We start from the raw sequence: 17,658 nt of genomic DNA, 5'->3' as shown, positions 1-17,658 counted from the left end.
ATTGATGATAATACTTACTAGCTGGATTAGCCCGATTTTGATCCTTATGACCTACGAATATATCATCAGTCGTTTTCTATCATGTTCTCTTATGATTCAGAAATAGATTTATCAGTAGGTACCAACAAATACCATGTTAATATTGGTTTCACATTATTCTACTGGGTGTTCAGTTCAAAATGTGTCTTGGCTCGCTGTATGCCGTCATGTGGCTAGCTGATGAGCCTAGAGGATTCAATCTTCCTACACTTCCGCAGCTCAGGTGTATAATCTAAGAGGCAGAGAAGTTGGCTAGCAAGTACGGCGTTCATTCTGAAGAGTACGTGCCGATACGTACGGTAACGCCGGTAGTGGCAGGAATGTGAACCGTTTGGAAATACGTACTGTCGGGATATGGGGAGAGGGTTAAGACAATTACTTACGTATTTATTGACATTAACTTCGACGGTCAACATGGACACGGAGAATTTGATTTGTGTTGTGGAATGTTACCGTACGCAACCGATGATAACAAATACCCTGCGTACGACTTGCCGGCGCAAAACACAGTTCGAAAGAGGTTATGGTAGCACACAGACTGTACAGACCGCCATCTGTTGCTACGACGTTCAAGTTATACCGTACACGTTCTCAAGTTCAGATTGAAGAACGCCTTAAATAATAGAAAACTTCTCTAACATATAAGTTGAAACTCGCTTCAAATCGGTGACCCAACAACAGTGACGTCACGACACACTTTGAAATGAACACCCAGTATAGGCCGCTTCTTTGAATCCTCTTTCTGATTCGTTGTAGTCGGAATATTGTACTTACAGTACGTACAGTAGCTATCATTTTATTCGTACAGGTGAAAATATGTAAAAAGTTTAGTGATAAAGGACACATGAAATGAAAGTATTATATTTCTCTTTGAAAATTCTGTTCAGGAGTATTATGAATACAAATGAAACAAAAAATAAACTCTATATATATATATCATAAACATTTAAATAAACAAAAGTTAACAAAAAAGAAAATTTCTTCACCTGTCATTTGTATTCCTACACTTTTACTAACAACTAAAATAATTATATAACTAAACGGAAATAACATAAACAATTGAGGCATTTACAAGGGAAAGGTCGTAACTGCCAAAAATTCGAATTTTTAGGTTTTTCATTGAGAAGGTAGTAAATGGCCATGCCAATGGCACAGAGAAGGTAGTATGTCCGTATGTAATGAAACGAAGTTGGAAACGTAGTCACTAGATGTTGTAAGTTGTATGTGCACAGCTGTTGGCGCGGAGAAGGTAGTAACTCCTTTTACAACATCAGAGTGTGTCTAGACAAATATGGGCTGATAACTGTGCAGGGCAGAATAAGAATCGGATGATTCTAATGGTCCTGATTTACATTATTGCCAAGAAACATTTTAATTCAGTGGACCTGAAATTCCTGGTTTCAGAACATTCCTACATGCCATGTGATAGGGAATTTGGCATCATAGAGAAAAGAAAAAAAAGATGCAAGACCATGGTCCCAGAAGAGGTAAGGCCTAATAATGTAATAATGATGAAGGATGAGGATTTCTTCGACTTTTCTGCAGAATGTGACAAGTTTTTGAATACAACTCCTATCAAAATCAGCACCCTCAACTGGATTAGACTCTCAAGAGCTGATTTTCCTCTAATAAAAACAAGACAGTCATTTAATGACCTTGAAATGTGGACAGAGCACAGGATTTTTAAGAAAGGACAGTCATTAACGTCAATCACTAACTAACTTGCAGTGCTTGCAACGCCTTGAAAGAAGACTAGTCGTCCCTGATGCCAAAAAGAGAGACTTGTTATCTATGTTAGACTTCCTCGATGAAAAGTATCATGCATTTTACCGAAAGATTTGTGCATAATGTATAAATAACGTTAATTCTCAGTTTGGCTAAGGAGTGATTTCAATGTTATATTTTCATAAAATAGGATTTCACAGATAAATCTGTGCCAGACTTTTCAAATTTCATATGTAACACAAACATGAGTGTATGTCTTTCATTTAAAGCAGTTTCTGTAATAATGTAAGTGAGAAAGTGTTCATAAATTTGTTTTTTGCTTCCCCTGAAAAATTTTGTTACTACCTTTCCCATGTCAGCGCCTCACTTACGTGCTAATATCTGGTTGCATATCCTCTGGCTTTGATCACTGTCTGACACCTTCTCTGCATGGAATTTGCCAACGTTTTACATTGTTGGGGAGTGAACATTCGCCATTCCGTCAACACAATAGTTTTAAGGTGTTCTTGGGACGAAATTGTATTTTATATACTTTTCTCTTAAGTCTGGATCAAAAATGCTCGATGAGGAGGAGTATGGAGTTGCCTCGGTACGTTCCATATCAACCAATGTTTGTTCATTGCGGCCGTGTGTTTCCTGTCATTAGCTTGTTGAAAAATGTAGACAGACGGAAAACTCATTTTTATTGCACTTTACTTGACATTATTTTTCAAGATGTTGTTATACATCATTTTGTTCATAATTCCATCAATGAAGTCAATTGTACCCACGTCTTTCGAGGACATACAGCACCAAATCATTATCCATGTTTCACAGTGAAAGAGTGTTATCCACTTCGTCGTCCTCATTCTTCTTTCTCCATAATCTATGGCAGCGGTGGCGAAAGTGTAATCGTGCGCCAAGCCACTGTGTAACCTGCAACGTGCATAGCACCTATGGAGAGAGGCGGACACCAGAAGGGGTAGTGAAGCAACTGTCTTTCTTATTAACTGATTTTCATTTTCCTTACGTCAAGCACTTAAATATAATTTTATACAGTACAAGGCTACAAACTAATGTTTAATACCAGTAACGAAGAAAGAAATGAACAATATCACAACCTAAAATAAACTGTCTTCAGAATGTCTCTGCGACAGAGTTTCAAAATCAGGAATTATGTCACTTACTGACAGTCGTAGTTAATCACGAAGGTATTTGTCTGTCAGTCGTGATCTAAATTTGGTTTTTACTATTTTAATTGTTGAAAATAATTCTTCACAAACGTAAGTTATAGCGAATATGGCTTCAACAGAGCAAGCGAAAAAACGAAGCTTCGAATATTTTTTTTTTGGCAAAGATTTTTGAAAGTTCAACATCTGTCAAGTCCTTACATCTAGCTTTCATTTGACATCATATAGTAAATCAGTGAGTTCAAATTGAAGAGGTAACAGCATTATTCGTACATCTGCTGAAAAAGGGTCGACGCACAGAGATGATGATGATGATGATGATGATGATGATGATGATCATGATGATGATAACAACAATAACACTTAACCTTTTAATGTTTCATCAGTAACATGTAGTATAGTGCCGTTTTATGTTATACAACCGTTTTCCTCGTAATACTTGTGAACAAATCATACATTTAATATGCTCATCATATTGACAGCAAAAAAATGCGTCCACCCATCCTACTTGCAACTTTCGTAAATGGTTTCGAGAGAGACATATGCCACTCGCAGGTCAGAGACAAATACAAATGGAACGGAGTTTGACTCCAGTGAGTGAGAGGGTGGGGGTTGGCGGAGGTTAGAAAGAAGCGAAATGCAGACTTATCACTATGAGCCAAAATGTCTTGCGAGTCACGTTCTCGCCACGGCTGCTCTATGGGCACCATCGGATCTGAAAAGATTAATCTTGGTCTCATCCGACCAAATAACACTGTCCCAAAATTCTTGCCCCTTATTTACACGAGCTTTAGCAAATTTAAATCTTAAAACTCAATTTTTCTACTTACGAAGGACTTCTTTCTTATCCTTCTACCATGAAATCCATAAGACACGCCGCACCGTTGATTCAGTAACAGTCTTCCTTGTGGTTTTTCTCATGTGAGGACGTAGTTTCGTCACGCTTAACCGTGGATTTGATTTTATCTGTCTTATAATAAAACGTACTTCCCTCTCATTAAGTATTTTTCTTTTGGTTTCCTCTTCTGATTTCCAGTAGATCCACAGTATTTGAAAGTATTAACCATGTATTGTATCGTGGAGTGGCTTTTATTTACTATAGGCCTATTGCCTATTTTCCTTAAAGATTAACCTTTAAGAGCCAGTCTTAACTTTCGTCCCTTTTAGTTCGGCACTGAGGTCCTTCGACTTGCCCATTTTCAACAGAACTGACTGCTGAAGCAAAACAAACTTTAGAGCACGGAGTAATGCACTGTTTACGTTGCACTCGCTGTTACCATTCAGGCACGGACTCCCGAATATGTCAACATTACTCAAGTGTACGAATATAAATGACATTCATTAATATTTCTGTTATTTTCGAATTAAAATAAAAACAAGTTTTAAATTAAAGTTCTAAGAAATGGTTTTAAAGCATAGTACACTAGTACAGGGACATCATTTTATTTTTACTTCAATTTTTATTATACCTGAGTTTTTTTAACGTACTTCACTCCCACCCCTTCTACTAATGAAGTTCAACCGTCCTCCACACAGATCCAAGACCGCATATACAGTCATAGTAGCCTTACCGTCACAGTACGTTCCAAAAATATGTTCGCGTTTTCCAATGACGAAAGAGCTTTCAATATTGCATAATTTTCGCACAGGTACTGTCGTCCATTTGCCTACGTCGCATTCCGGTTTTCCCCACCTGCTTCTATTCGCCTCTCTGTAACGGCTAGTGGCTGGGCTGTCTTAGCTCTTTTCTGAGAACATTAATTTCTGTTAGGAATTGGAAATCTACGTAATATTATACCCATACAACTGTTTAAAATAACTTAAATAAAAGGGCCTCGTAAAGTAATTAACTGTCACGTGATTTCCCTCCTTTCTAAAATCCTGCGACATAACCACTTGGACGGACAGTAGATAGCATGTCTGAGTAATTTTATCTTTTCGGATCGAGCAGAAGTGAAGATTGAATTTACAGTACGTAAGCTACTCTTTTACAGAGTAGGTACAGAATTATTTCAACATGAGTTACTAGTACGAAGGACGAAACTGGTAATTGGAATTACACACATTAGAACTGAAGCCTGTATCGAAATGAACCGCCACCATTTTGAAAAATGTGTTCAAATATCCATATTATGATTATTTTTAAATTTAATTCATTCTCTATAGTGTACGCTAATGTGCTATAGACAGTATAATATACACTGCATAATGAATACGTCCGTATGGACAGCTCAGTTCGTGAGTAAAAACACTGACTGTTAATAACGTACTGTATTCTGATTAAACAAAAACCTAATGAAAATTATCAAACTCAAAAGCGTGATATTCCCTAGTTTACGTAAATGGATGAACTACTTTTTTTCCTTCCTATACCTAGTAAATTGATTTGTTTGTATATTACGCCATCGAACTCCAGCCGTGGAAGGGGGTAGCAACCGTTGATCCAAAGGTATAGCCAGGTTAATATCAGAAATGTTAGTAAAAATAAAATGATGTCCCTGTATTAGTGTATAAGTATAATTATTTTGCACAAAATGTTGTATTATTCGTCTAAATTAGATATGTACGAATAAGAATGATAGACACTGTAGCAGCGTAATATGATCAGATTTTGTTTTACTTTGTCTCCCACTTAATTAATAATAGTACCCTTCTGATTAAAATATATTATACTAATCTAAAACCTACCTTGTTATTCCCATCAACAGTCTCACCCCAGGCTTTACATAACTGAGTATTTTCTTCACTAATCACATCACTAGACTTCGGACATGGTTGCGCTTTCGTTGCAATCTGACTGGAAACGAGTTACGTGCACACAGTTTCGCTGCGACATCCCCTCCGCCAAGCAATGCCAGCCATTCAGTCTATAAGCAGGCGATCAGTCGGTGCATCATGTACAACCTGTTCTGAAGTTACGAAGTCCGGCCGTAGTCAGCTGACGAAACATGCCGAAAACAAATACCAAGTACAGTGTGTTACACGTAAATGAATACGGACGTGAGTATTTTAATGTAAGAGGCATATATTTTATAAAGTATGCCACATTGAAAATCACAGAAGAGAGAAGAACTTTTATTGAAAGACACTGTAAATATAAAACACTTTCACAAATTATTACGTTGCTTCATACAAATGAGGGGACTGAGGATATATTCACATCACGAACCACGAACTCATGTAGCCAGACCGAATTTTACAGGGATTTGTGTGAAATCATGCTAAGCGCAAACATCCCTTTTACTCAGCTGAAAAATCCTGTTTTTAAAACATTTCTAGAGAAATATAGAGCTATGAAAATTCCTCGTGAGTCTACTTTACGCAAATATTATTTGTCTCCGTGTAATGATGATACTATAAACAACATCAAGAAGTTTTGTGTCGGATTATAATATTTGAGTTTCGATAGATGAAACCACAGATGCTACTGGAAAATCTGTAGCTAATGTGGTCATAGAAATATTATCACCTGAATGTCCAGGTCAAAAATTCTTGTTAAAATTCGAGGTGTTAAACAAATTAATCATTCTTCCATTGACAAACTGAAAATGTCCTATATGTTATATTATGTTCTATTTAACGACGCTCGCAACTGCAGAGGTTATATCAGCGTCGCCGGATGTGCCGGAATTTTGTCCCGCAGGAGTTCTTTTACATGCCAGTAAATCTACTGACATGAGCCTGTCACATTTAAGCACACTTAAATGCCATCGACCTGGCCCGGGATCGAACCCGCAACCTTGGGAATAGAAGGCCAGCGCTATACCAACTCGCCAACCAGGTCGACCTGAAAATGTTCTATATCAAAGTGATATACAAGTTGTTTCCGAGGTGGTGTTACAAACTTTCAGGGACGACGGTGAAGGGCACATGTATCAATTTGAGATAAGGAACCATGGTCCGGAAATGACTGAGTCGAAAGTTATAAGCAAAAATAGTTGTGTGGAAATGGAATTGTAATTTGGAAACACGTGCCCTCCTTCCCTTAACCTTTGGAACAGTCGTGGAAAGATGGTATGGGCCGGATGTCTCCTACGTGGGTACTTGTCCCGATACAATCTGTGAGCTTGTCTACTGTTCCCATTTGCTCATCCGTATTCGAAAATCAGGTCTGCTTATTCCGCTCTCGTGCACTCCTCCATTTCACTAGGACTGATCGACTGGACACTGCAACTTGTACACATACACTGCTGTCTACAGACGTGCATATCAGGACCGACCATGTCCGTTACACATTACGCTATCTGCATTGCTTTAGTGTAGTTTCCTATCCCTCAGACAGCGCACTGAATGGAATACTGTAAGTAGACAACGTAAACAACGTCAGATGAATACAGTATGTGTACGATAGACAGATAAATACAGACAAATAAGGTGTACAGAGGAATAAAATTATTTAATTTCCACACAACTATTTTTGCTTGTAACTTTCGACTCTGTCATTTACGGACCAGGGTTCCTTATCTCAAATTGATACATGTGCCCTTCGCCATCATCCTTGAAAGTTTGTAATACCACCTCGGAAACACCCTGTATAATATAATACATTGGCTGAGGATCTGACGTAATGCTGAGATCCAAGTCGTGAGAAGCTCTCAAGTGTTTAAAACAATTCTAAAAATAGAAATAAGAGCTTCAGATTAACTCATCTAAATATACAGGGTGATTCACGAGGATTTTCCGCCACTGACGCAGCTTATTTCCAAAAACATTCTGAGCAAAATATGTCATATAAACATTTGTCCTAATCTCAGTATTTTCAGAGTTACATTAATTTGAAGTTGTTTGTAAAATACCACTATTCTTTAGTGTTGAGGGTAAAAGAACATTACAGATAAAGGATTAACTACTCGCCATGTATATAGAATTCTCGGTACATGGAGATGAGTCTGTTACTATGAATGTGAATTTCAGAATTAAAACGAAAATGTACTACAGGGACATCATTTTATTTTTACTTCAATTTTTATTGTACCTGAGTTTTTGAATGTACTTCACCCCCACCCCTTCTACTAATGAAGTTCAACCGGCCTCCACACAGATCCAAGACCGCTTTTACAGTCATAGTAGCCTTACGGTCATAGTAAACAATACGATCCAAAAATATGTTCGCGTTTTCCAGTGACGAAAGAGCTTTCAATATTGCATCATTTTCCATTTGCCTACGTCGCACCCCGGTTTCCCCGACCTGCTTCTATTCGCCTCTCTGTAAATACTAGTGGCTGGGCCATCTTAGCTCTTTTCTGAGAACATTAATTTCTGTTAGGAATTGGACGCCTACATAATATTATACCCATACAATTGTTTAAGAGATCTTAAATAAAAGGGCCTCGTTAAGTAATTAACTGTCACCTGATATCATCCCTTTTTACGACGCTGCGACGTAACCACTTGGACGGACAGTAGATAGCATGTCTGAGTAATTTTATCTTTTCGGATAGGGTAGTAGTGAAGATTGAATTTACAGTACGTAAGGTCTCTATTTATAGAGTAGATACAGTATTATTTCAACATGAGTTACTGATACGAAGTACGAACCTGGTAATTGGAATTACGTACAATAGTCTATAGTGCGATAATATGCACATTATAACTGAAGCCTGTATCGAAATGAACGGCCACCATTTTCAAAAATGTGTTTAAATATTCATATTATGATTATTTTTCAATATTTAACTTCATTCTGTACAGTGTACGCTAATGTGCAGTAGACAGTATAATATACACTGTATAATGACTTCGTCCGCATGGAAAGCTCAGTTCGTGAGTAAAAACACTTACTGTTAATACTGTATTGTATTTTGATTAAACAAAAGCCCAATGAAAATTATCAAACTCAAAATCGCGATATTTCCTAGTTTACGTAAATGGATGAACTATTTTTCTTCCCTCCTATACCTAGTAAAGTGATTTGTTTGTATTTTACGCCTGTATCATCGAACTCCAGTCGTGGAAGGGGGTAGCAAACGGTATTTCCGGTTCTTAATCGTTGATCCAAAGGTATAGCCAGGTTAATATTAGAAATGTTAGTAAAAATAAAATGATGTCCCTGTATATATGAAATTGAGAAAATGTCAAGAACACGAACTATAGTCCGATACTAGTTTCATTTCAACTCCTGTGAACAAATGGTAAGTTACAAACCCCTGTTTTAAGAAATTGAAATTACTAACAGCGATGACATGGCCAATATACTTTTTAGACTCGGGTTAAAGTAATGGATACTGTTTCCATCAAGCGTCGGAACTGAAAAACAACAATGACACTAACAATCGTGGACGGTAACGCCTCCTTGATGATTGCATGGCGTGCTCGCAAGAAATGGAATCGAGGCAGCGTTGAAAGAACACGAACACTACTGGCGAAGTCGCTTTTATCACCCACTCGTCTTCTCTTGTCAAGCAAAGAGTGAAATATCTCCATCATTACAACTCGACCAGACGATTGTAGTGAATCTCACGAATGTCTTTTCTACTCTCTTTCCAGCTAAAGATTGAAGTAAATGTAAATAAATGCACGTGGCATAATGGTTCCTGATTGGCTATTGGACGCACAACGCCTCCAAACTCATGCTTGTCATCCTCTTCCTCACATTAAAATATTTCCTTCTAAAATAATAAAATGTATAAAATACATGGAATACGAGTGAATTAAACATGCTTATAAGAACACTTCGTTACGATTTAAACAACATGTTTATATTAGTGGTTTCAGACATTGCGTGTTAAATCATTGTAACGTATATAATGGTAACGCGCATGCGTAGTAGGCATTAAATCCCTCCCAAGGTGACTTGCAGCTTCAGCACAGGTGGTGTAACACAGTGCGAGATTCAGTGTTGCCAACCTCAAATAAATTTCTGTAGAATTAAAGAAAGTCTCCACTCTTCAAAGAATAACATTTAATCACGAATCTATAGAAAAAGAAAATCCACTATTCCCAGTAGAAAAATAATAAATATTAACCCTCTGTGAGCATTTTACGGGTTAGTTCAATGAATGTGTTGAAATGTCTGCAATATATCAGACGTTGGCTGCTCTGCGTGATCACTTGCTGAAAATAATGCGCCCTGGTGGCTGCTTTGGTAGCTAGCTTGCGATTGCGGAGTAATACATTTCGGTTTTGTTTACGTCTACTTCAATCTTTAGTTGGAAAGAGAGTAGTTCTGTGTTATATTTTTTCTTCATTATTAGTCATCCAACACGGTGGAGGAAGTATTGGGCCATTATGTACCAGAAGGTAAGGTGTAGCTGCAGATGGTTATTTACAGTAGGATTCATGATTGAGGAGTGGGTGAGACTCTAACCGGGGAGAAGGCATTGCATCATGACTAAGTAGGTGGAAGTCTATAACTGTGGAGAAGGTAGGATGTCATGAGTAAGTAGGTAATAGTACATTATGCAACGAGCCTATAATGATAGTAATTAAGACGCAAGTATGTTTGCTTATGAAACGAGCGCAAGCGAGTTTCATAATTTTCTTACGAGCGTCTTAATTCCCAAATAATCGAGTTTCATACGACTTTTTATGCTCGACCATATTTCTAACTTGAAATTATTCAGAAGTATTCATTTTATTTGTATCTAACTGAAGAGCGGAACTGACCTTGTGCAATATCTCGTAAATTGTGAGATGTGTGCAGACGCGAAAGCATTTATTTTTTCCGAGGAACAGATCTCCACATTGACCTTGAAAGCCTATAACCTACAGAGTAAACTAAATATTAACCTTGATATAACATTGAAATTAAATTAGACATTGAAAAACGAGATGATAAATTGAATTTATTTGAATATTATTTACAATTAACGCTAATTATTATAGTAACAGAACATAACCTTCTGCGACAGTATTGGATTTCCAGCCTCCGTGACGTTTCCCTCGTTGTCTTTCGATTGCATATCCGAGAATAATCGAAAACCTGAACTTTAATGAATAGGTGTACTTTAATGACATGCATTAAAGGACTGCTACCAGGTGTATAATTACTACATTTCGGCATGGTCGAGCATAAAAGACTTTAAGGGGTTAGGTACAGCTTACAGCAGTAAAACGTTTGGAAATATTCAACTTTTTTCCCCTCCATTACTGTATCTTGCACAGTAATGAAAATTGGTACGTGTAAAACACTGTCCTCCTTCTATATGAAAAAAATATTTTTAAGATTAAAAATAAATTTATTTATTTATTTACTTTTTTTTTTTTTTTTTTTTTTTTTTTTTTTTTTTTTTTTTTTTCAAAATTCGTAATGGTGGTAGTTCACTGTGCAGTGGTGAAGCGTTTCCCTCATAACTAACAAACTTGTTAACTTCATGTTCTCTCTCTTTTATTTTATTGCTGAAACACACGTTTACAATATCACGCTCTTTAAACTACATTCCTTAATAAACATTTTTTTGTGTTAGAAGAAATTATTAATATTTGACCATTTTTGTTAATGAATTTATTTTTTATCGACAATCTATCAGAGGCAGAGGAGTGAACTTGCATCATATTGTAGATATGACATGCATAAATACACACAAAAAATTTCATCGCAGAATGATGGAGAGTTTTTTAGTTACGTGGGAAACGCTTCATCGCTGCGCAGTAAACTGAATTTTGAAAAACGAAAAAAATGTAAATAATTTTTTTTTAAATCGTAAGAATATTTTTTTTTTATATAGCAGAAGGACAGTGTTTTACACATACTAATTTTCATTATTGTACAAGATACAATAATGGAGGGAAAAAATGTAGAATATTTCCAAAATTTTACTGTTGTAAGCCGTACTGCAGTTCGTTGGACGCGACACAGATCGCTGGAAGTCGCTTCTGAAGCAAATTCAGGACGCACATCGCCGCATTTGTATTCAATAATCGATATTTAGACAAGGTCATGTTGTAATATCGTTTCATATATCGTTATTGCATTATTGAATTATTTATTTTTGGTGCAAGGGACATTTCTTTTTTATAATAATAATAATAATAATAATAATAATAATAATAATAATAATAATAATAATCTTTGGCTGCAGTGCGTTGTTATGCAGTGTTGAAAGACAGCATTGACCTCGCGTCATAAAGCCATCACTCGCTTATCAACATACAATTTTTATATATAACTTATGAGTACATAGGTAGATCTTGTTACATTATATGCACATATACATTTTAACATTTATTTTACATGTCTTTTAACTATCTCTTTTATGTAGTTATTTATTTAGTTATCTATCTTGTACCAACAATAAAAGCATGTTTTTAATTACTTTTAATTTGCACAGTCTTCGTACCTAAGTACTTACGCGGTATTCTGATTCTTTTTGCAGAGATGTATTTGATCGTATATACAAGGCATAATAAAGGCCCAAACGAATCAAAACTAACCTATCACATATTCGTACATGTAAAGTGTATGAACGAATTACGAAGGGAACTAACTCAGCGCTTGTTTAGCCATTTTTTTTTTTTAATTATTGTTTGGAATACACCATGTAATGCAATACAGTATCATAATAATAGTAATAATAATAATAATAATAATAATAATAATAATAATAATAATAATAATAATAATAATAATCAGTTCATAACCTGAGTTGCTGCCAATCTTTTAGCTGGAGTTACTGGGGTCTGAACAAAATTTGTAGGTAATTTCGCATTGTCATTTTCAATTAAACTCAAAACATAATCAAACTGGTCAGGTGAGAGTCTGAAATATTTCTTAAATTTTGTAGCGTTTTTATAAAGATGTCTCATTATCAATGTGTTAAAACAGTCTTCTGTAAATCTATTCCTGAATATTTCATTAGTCTGTAGCTTTTTCCTTTTATAATACGCATGCTCGATAGTGATATCGTCATCTCCCTCTTCTAGAATAAATAGCAACTTCATTATCTTGGATTTATTCATATCACTTTTTGGTTATGTCCGTGGCCTACATTAATTTACTTGACCATATGTAGTAGATGAAGGAATAAACAAATGAGAATCTACAACGATGTGCGTCCGACGATGATCGCCGTAAAGAAACCGTACCTTTAAAATATTTACGGTAATAGAACTCAATTATTTTCTATGCGGATGACGTGAATATGTTAGGAGAAAATCTACAAACGATTAGGGAAAACACGGAAATTTTACTTAAAGCGAGTAAAGCGATAGATTTGGAAGTAAATACCGAAAAGATAAACTATTTGATTATGTCTCTTGACCAGAATATTATACGAAATGGAAATATAAAAATTGGAGATTTATCCTTCGAACATGTGGAAAAATTCAAATATTTTCGAGCAACAGTAACAAATATAAATGACACTCGGAAGGAAGTTTAACATGGAATAAATATGGGAAATGCCGGTTATTATTCGGTTGAGAAGCTTTTGTCATCTAGTCTGCTGTGAAAAAATATAAAAGTTAGAATTTATAAAACAGTTACATTACCGGTTGTTCTGTATGGTTGTGAAACTTGGACTCTCACTTTGAGACAGGAATAGAGATTAAGGGTGTTTGAGAATAAGGTTCTTAGGAAAATATCTGGTTTTAAGAGGAGTGGATCAGGACAGCATGTTTGCACATCTCCTGTTTATGTTACGTTAGGTTCTTTTCAAACTGAAATGATGAGTGAAGCGTAGGACAGTTAAAATTACTCTAACCTAACCTAACCTACCCTAACCTAACCTAACCTAACCTTTTTATGTTAAGTTAGGTTAGGATAGGTTAGGTTATGTTAGGTTAGGTTAGGTTAGAGTAATTTTAACTGTACGTTTCACTCGTCATTTCAGTTCGAAAAGAACCTAACCTAACATAAAAAGGAGATGTGCAAACGTGCTGTCCTGATCCACTCCTGTTTTAAGAGGGATGAAGTTACAGGAGAATGGAGAATGTTACACAACGCAGAACTGCACGCATTGTATTCTTCATCTGACATAATTAGGAACATTAAATGCAGACGTTTGAGATGGGCAGGGTGAATCCAGAAATGCATATAGAGTGTTAGTTAGGAGACTGGAGGGAAAAAGACCTTTGGGGAGGCCGAGACGTAGAAGGGAGGATAATATTAAAATGTATTTGAGGGAGGTGGAACATGATGATAGAGACTGGATTAATCTTTCTGAGGATAGGGATCGATGGCGGGCTTATGTGAAGACGGCAATGAACCTGTGGGTTCCTTGAAAGCCATTTGTAAGTAATAGAACTCAATTTATAATTTAAACTGTTACTCTTTTTATTATTGACTCAGTTTTCCGGTCTTAACGATTTGAAAATTGGCATATTATTGCATACTGTATAATTAGAAAGGAAAAGTGGTTTCAAATCCCTCTGTTATCTTCCGTTTTGTAGTTCCAGGTCGCAAGTGTGAGAAACTATTTGTTTGACTAGCACAAGACAGAGTCTTTATAACATATAGGATTAGTAGCGAGTTTGGAGTTGGAGGTAATTGCAGAATGAACAACTTGCAGCAAGTTCCTGCCTCAATTACGATCGCAGAGGAATATGACGGTAATGCAGTGAGCTCAACTTGTTCGGCCCGCCTCTACTTATCCGCTAATTTACTGCTCTGCATTGGTGACAAAGTCTGAGAAGTCGGAAACAGCTTTCGGAAATATGTCTACATCTTCACTTCATTCCCCTTCCCGCTGCCTTCTGATGTAACCATTTATTTCTAACTTATTTGTCAACACCCTGCCAGCTCTACCCACTTATAACTTTAGATATTCCATTTGTTTAACTCTGGGTGGTTATTAGGCCTATACTAATACTTCTGAAACCTTGTCATAAATGTCTCCTTTTGCTATAGGCCTATCTGTGTACTGCAGCCGTGGCGAAAATGCGATCGTGCGCCGAGCCACTGTGTAACCTGCAACGTGCATAGCACCTATGGTGGGAGGAGGAGACCTAAAGGGGAAGTGAAGCAACTGTCTGACTTATTAACGGATTTTCGTTTCATTTACGTCAAACACTTAAATATAATTTTATTCTGGACCATGCTGAAATGTAGTAATTATACACCTGCTAGGAGTCCTTTAATGCATGTCATTAGAGTACACCTACTCATTAAAGTACAGGTGTTCAGCCAATGGCAACTCAGCTTACAGGTGTTCAGCCAATGACAAGTCAGCTTTGTACCGTTATAAAACCGCAAGTATCGATTATTCTCGGATATGCAATCGAAAGAGAATTAGCGAAAAGTCACGGAGGCTGGAAATCCAATACTGTCGCAGAAGGTTATGTTCTGTTACTATAATAATTAGCGTTAATTGTAAATAATATTCAAATAAATTCAATTTGTCATCTCGTTTTTCAATGTCGAATTCAATAATCAAGGTTATATCAAGTTTAACGGGATTACATCAAGGTCAATTATATTATTGTTCCTCGGAAAAAATCAATACTTTCGCGTCTGCGCAAATCTCACAATTCACGACCTAGAACAAGGTCACATCCGATCTTGTCAGATACAAATAAAATGTATACATCTGAATAATTTAAAGTTAGAAATATTGTCGAGCATAAAAAGTCGTATGAAACTTGCCTATAATGGTAATTAAGACGCTCGTATGAATATTATGAAACTCGCTTGCGCTCGTTTCATAAATATCCATATTAGCGTTTTAATTACTATCATTATAGGCTCGTTGCATAATGTACTATTATACAATAGCCTACAAGGAGACAAACTAATGTTTAAGACGTGTAATGAAGAAAGAAATGAATAATAAAACATAGGACAAATTATCACAAACTAAAATTAACTGTCTACAGAATGTCTCTGCGACAGAGTTTCAAAATCAGGAATTATGTCACTTACTGCCAGCCGAAGGTATTTGTCTGTCAGTCGTGATCTAAATTTCGTTTTCACTATTTTCATTCTTGAAAATAATTTTTCACAAGCGAAAGCAAGCGAAAGAACGAAGCTTCGGATATTTATTTTTTGGAAAATATTTGAAAAGTTTAACATTTGTCAAGTCCTTGTATCTAGCTTTCATTTGACATCACATAGTAAATCTGTGACTTTAAATTGAAGATCTAACCGCATTATTCGTACACCTGCTGAAAAAGGATCGACGTACAGAGATGATGATGATTATGATGATGATAATGATGATGATAATAATAATAATAACACTTAACCTTTTAATGTTTCATCAGTAACATGTAGTACAGACGTCTTCAAAAGCATACTCGCGAGTAAGCCCCTGAACGGAACCGAAGCCAGTACGTAATGAGCGCGCTCCGCCTCACCCATCCCCACGTGTACTGTACTCAATGTTTATGCGCAAACGAAGAGCAGTGGTGGACTGCTATTATCATTGTGTTGGTCGGAGTGTTCCACCGTTTCACAATGTCTTCTAATCATGGACGTAGTACATTCAAGGATGAAAGGGAAGAGAAATATATTTTCGTGTTAGTGGGAAGAATATGAAATGTTTAATTTGTTCGAAAAATCTTAAGAGTGTGTTAAAATTCAACATTTGAAAATCATTTATTTTGGGACGTCTATATAACTGTTGGGTATACATAATAATAACTATATCACGATACGTTTACACTCAGTTTCGCAAGATATACTTACAGTTTTCGTTTCATTTCAGGTGAAATACATACAAATATTTTAATAAATTTGAAACAAGAAAATACAAACACAAATCACACAATTATCCTCAGTCTTAAACAAAAAACTTCTTGCTACCTATGTTCTAGCTTGGAATATTGGAAAATCAATGAAGCCCTTTACAGAATGAGCATTTGTAAAATCGTGCATACAGAATGTCTTCTAGATGTAATGCGAAATGAATTATTCCATTATATAATATTCCCCAATCAAAAGTAGAAGCTTGCTAGTATGCCAAAATAATATACAAACGTATGATATTTCTTATCCTTTCGATGTTATTATTTGTAAACATAAGGGATATCGTTGCCGCAATCCCTAACTGACCGCTCCTATTTGTTGAGGTACGAGTCTCTCCCCCTTCACTACAGCAAACTGTGTTCGGCGGGCAGTATCGGGATCACGAATGACTACACGCGTTTTGGAGACCTCTGCTCTACTGTAATTATATTGTGCATATTGTTAACAGTTCCTGTTATAGTTTTTAAGGTTACTTGTTTTTGCTTAAAAATTATAGAGGTTTCAGATGTACAAAATTATGGAGGTGAATTTGTAGAAACAACAATATGTATTTATCTGTATGTAATTACTTAAATGCGATCCAGTTGTATGTTGAACTATGTGAGCAAGTTTTAATCCTGGTTGAGTGTAAGAGAAGACCCTGCGGCCTTAACTCTGCCAGGTTAAATAAAGTCATTATTATTATTATTATTATTATTATTATTATTATTATTATTATTATTATTATTATTATTATTTTTACTGTTATGATTATTATTTTTTGAACTATGCCCACATTGAAAAACAGTGTTTTGTAAAAAAAAAATTGGAACGGCCAAATTGATTTTAAACAATGATTACATTTAATTTACAACGTTCAATATGATCATATATTATAGAGAATCATTTATAATACAAGTTTGTGTTTGAAACATAATTTTGTAATTTCCTCATTGATAAACTTTGAAGCTAATTAATCGAATTCTTATCATAAACAAATTAATAAATAAACTAAAATATAATAACTAATTGCTTCCACTTATTTAGTTCATCCTTGCAACCTGACACATTTTACTGTTTACTACATTCACATAATCAGGCTCTAGTTTCGAGCAACTCAAACGC

General features: G+C 35.8%; 1 protein-coding gene across 2 annotated transcripts in view; it reads right to left on the bottom strand.

Annotated features, from left to right (window-relative positions):
• The window catches only part of LOC138695885 (orexin receptor type 2-like), a 502,682-nt gene extending 496,923 nt beyond the window's left edge, over positions 1-5,759 (bottom strand). Inside the window, exon 1 of one of the 2 annotated variants that reach the window (XM_069820228.1) lies at positions 5,622-5,759. The gene's annotated coding sequence lies outside the window, so the exon portion shown is untranslated. The remainder of the gene's footprint in view (positions 1-5,621) is intronic. The other variant, XM_069820229.1, reaches the window with a different exon arrangement.
• Positions 5,760-17,658: the final 11,899 nt, after the last annotated feature.

This window comes from Periplaneta americana, chromosome 3 (genome assembly GCF_040183065.1).
Source record: "Periplaneta americana isolate PAMFEO1 chromosome 3, P.americana_PAMFEO1_priV1, whole genome shotgun sequence".
Lineage (NCBI taxonomy): Eukaryota > Metazoa > Arthropoda > Insecta > Blattodea > Blattidae > Periplaneta > Periplaneta americana.
Note: the sequence above shows the minus strand (reverse complement) of the source record. Positions and strands in the feature narration are given on the sequence as shown.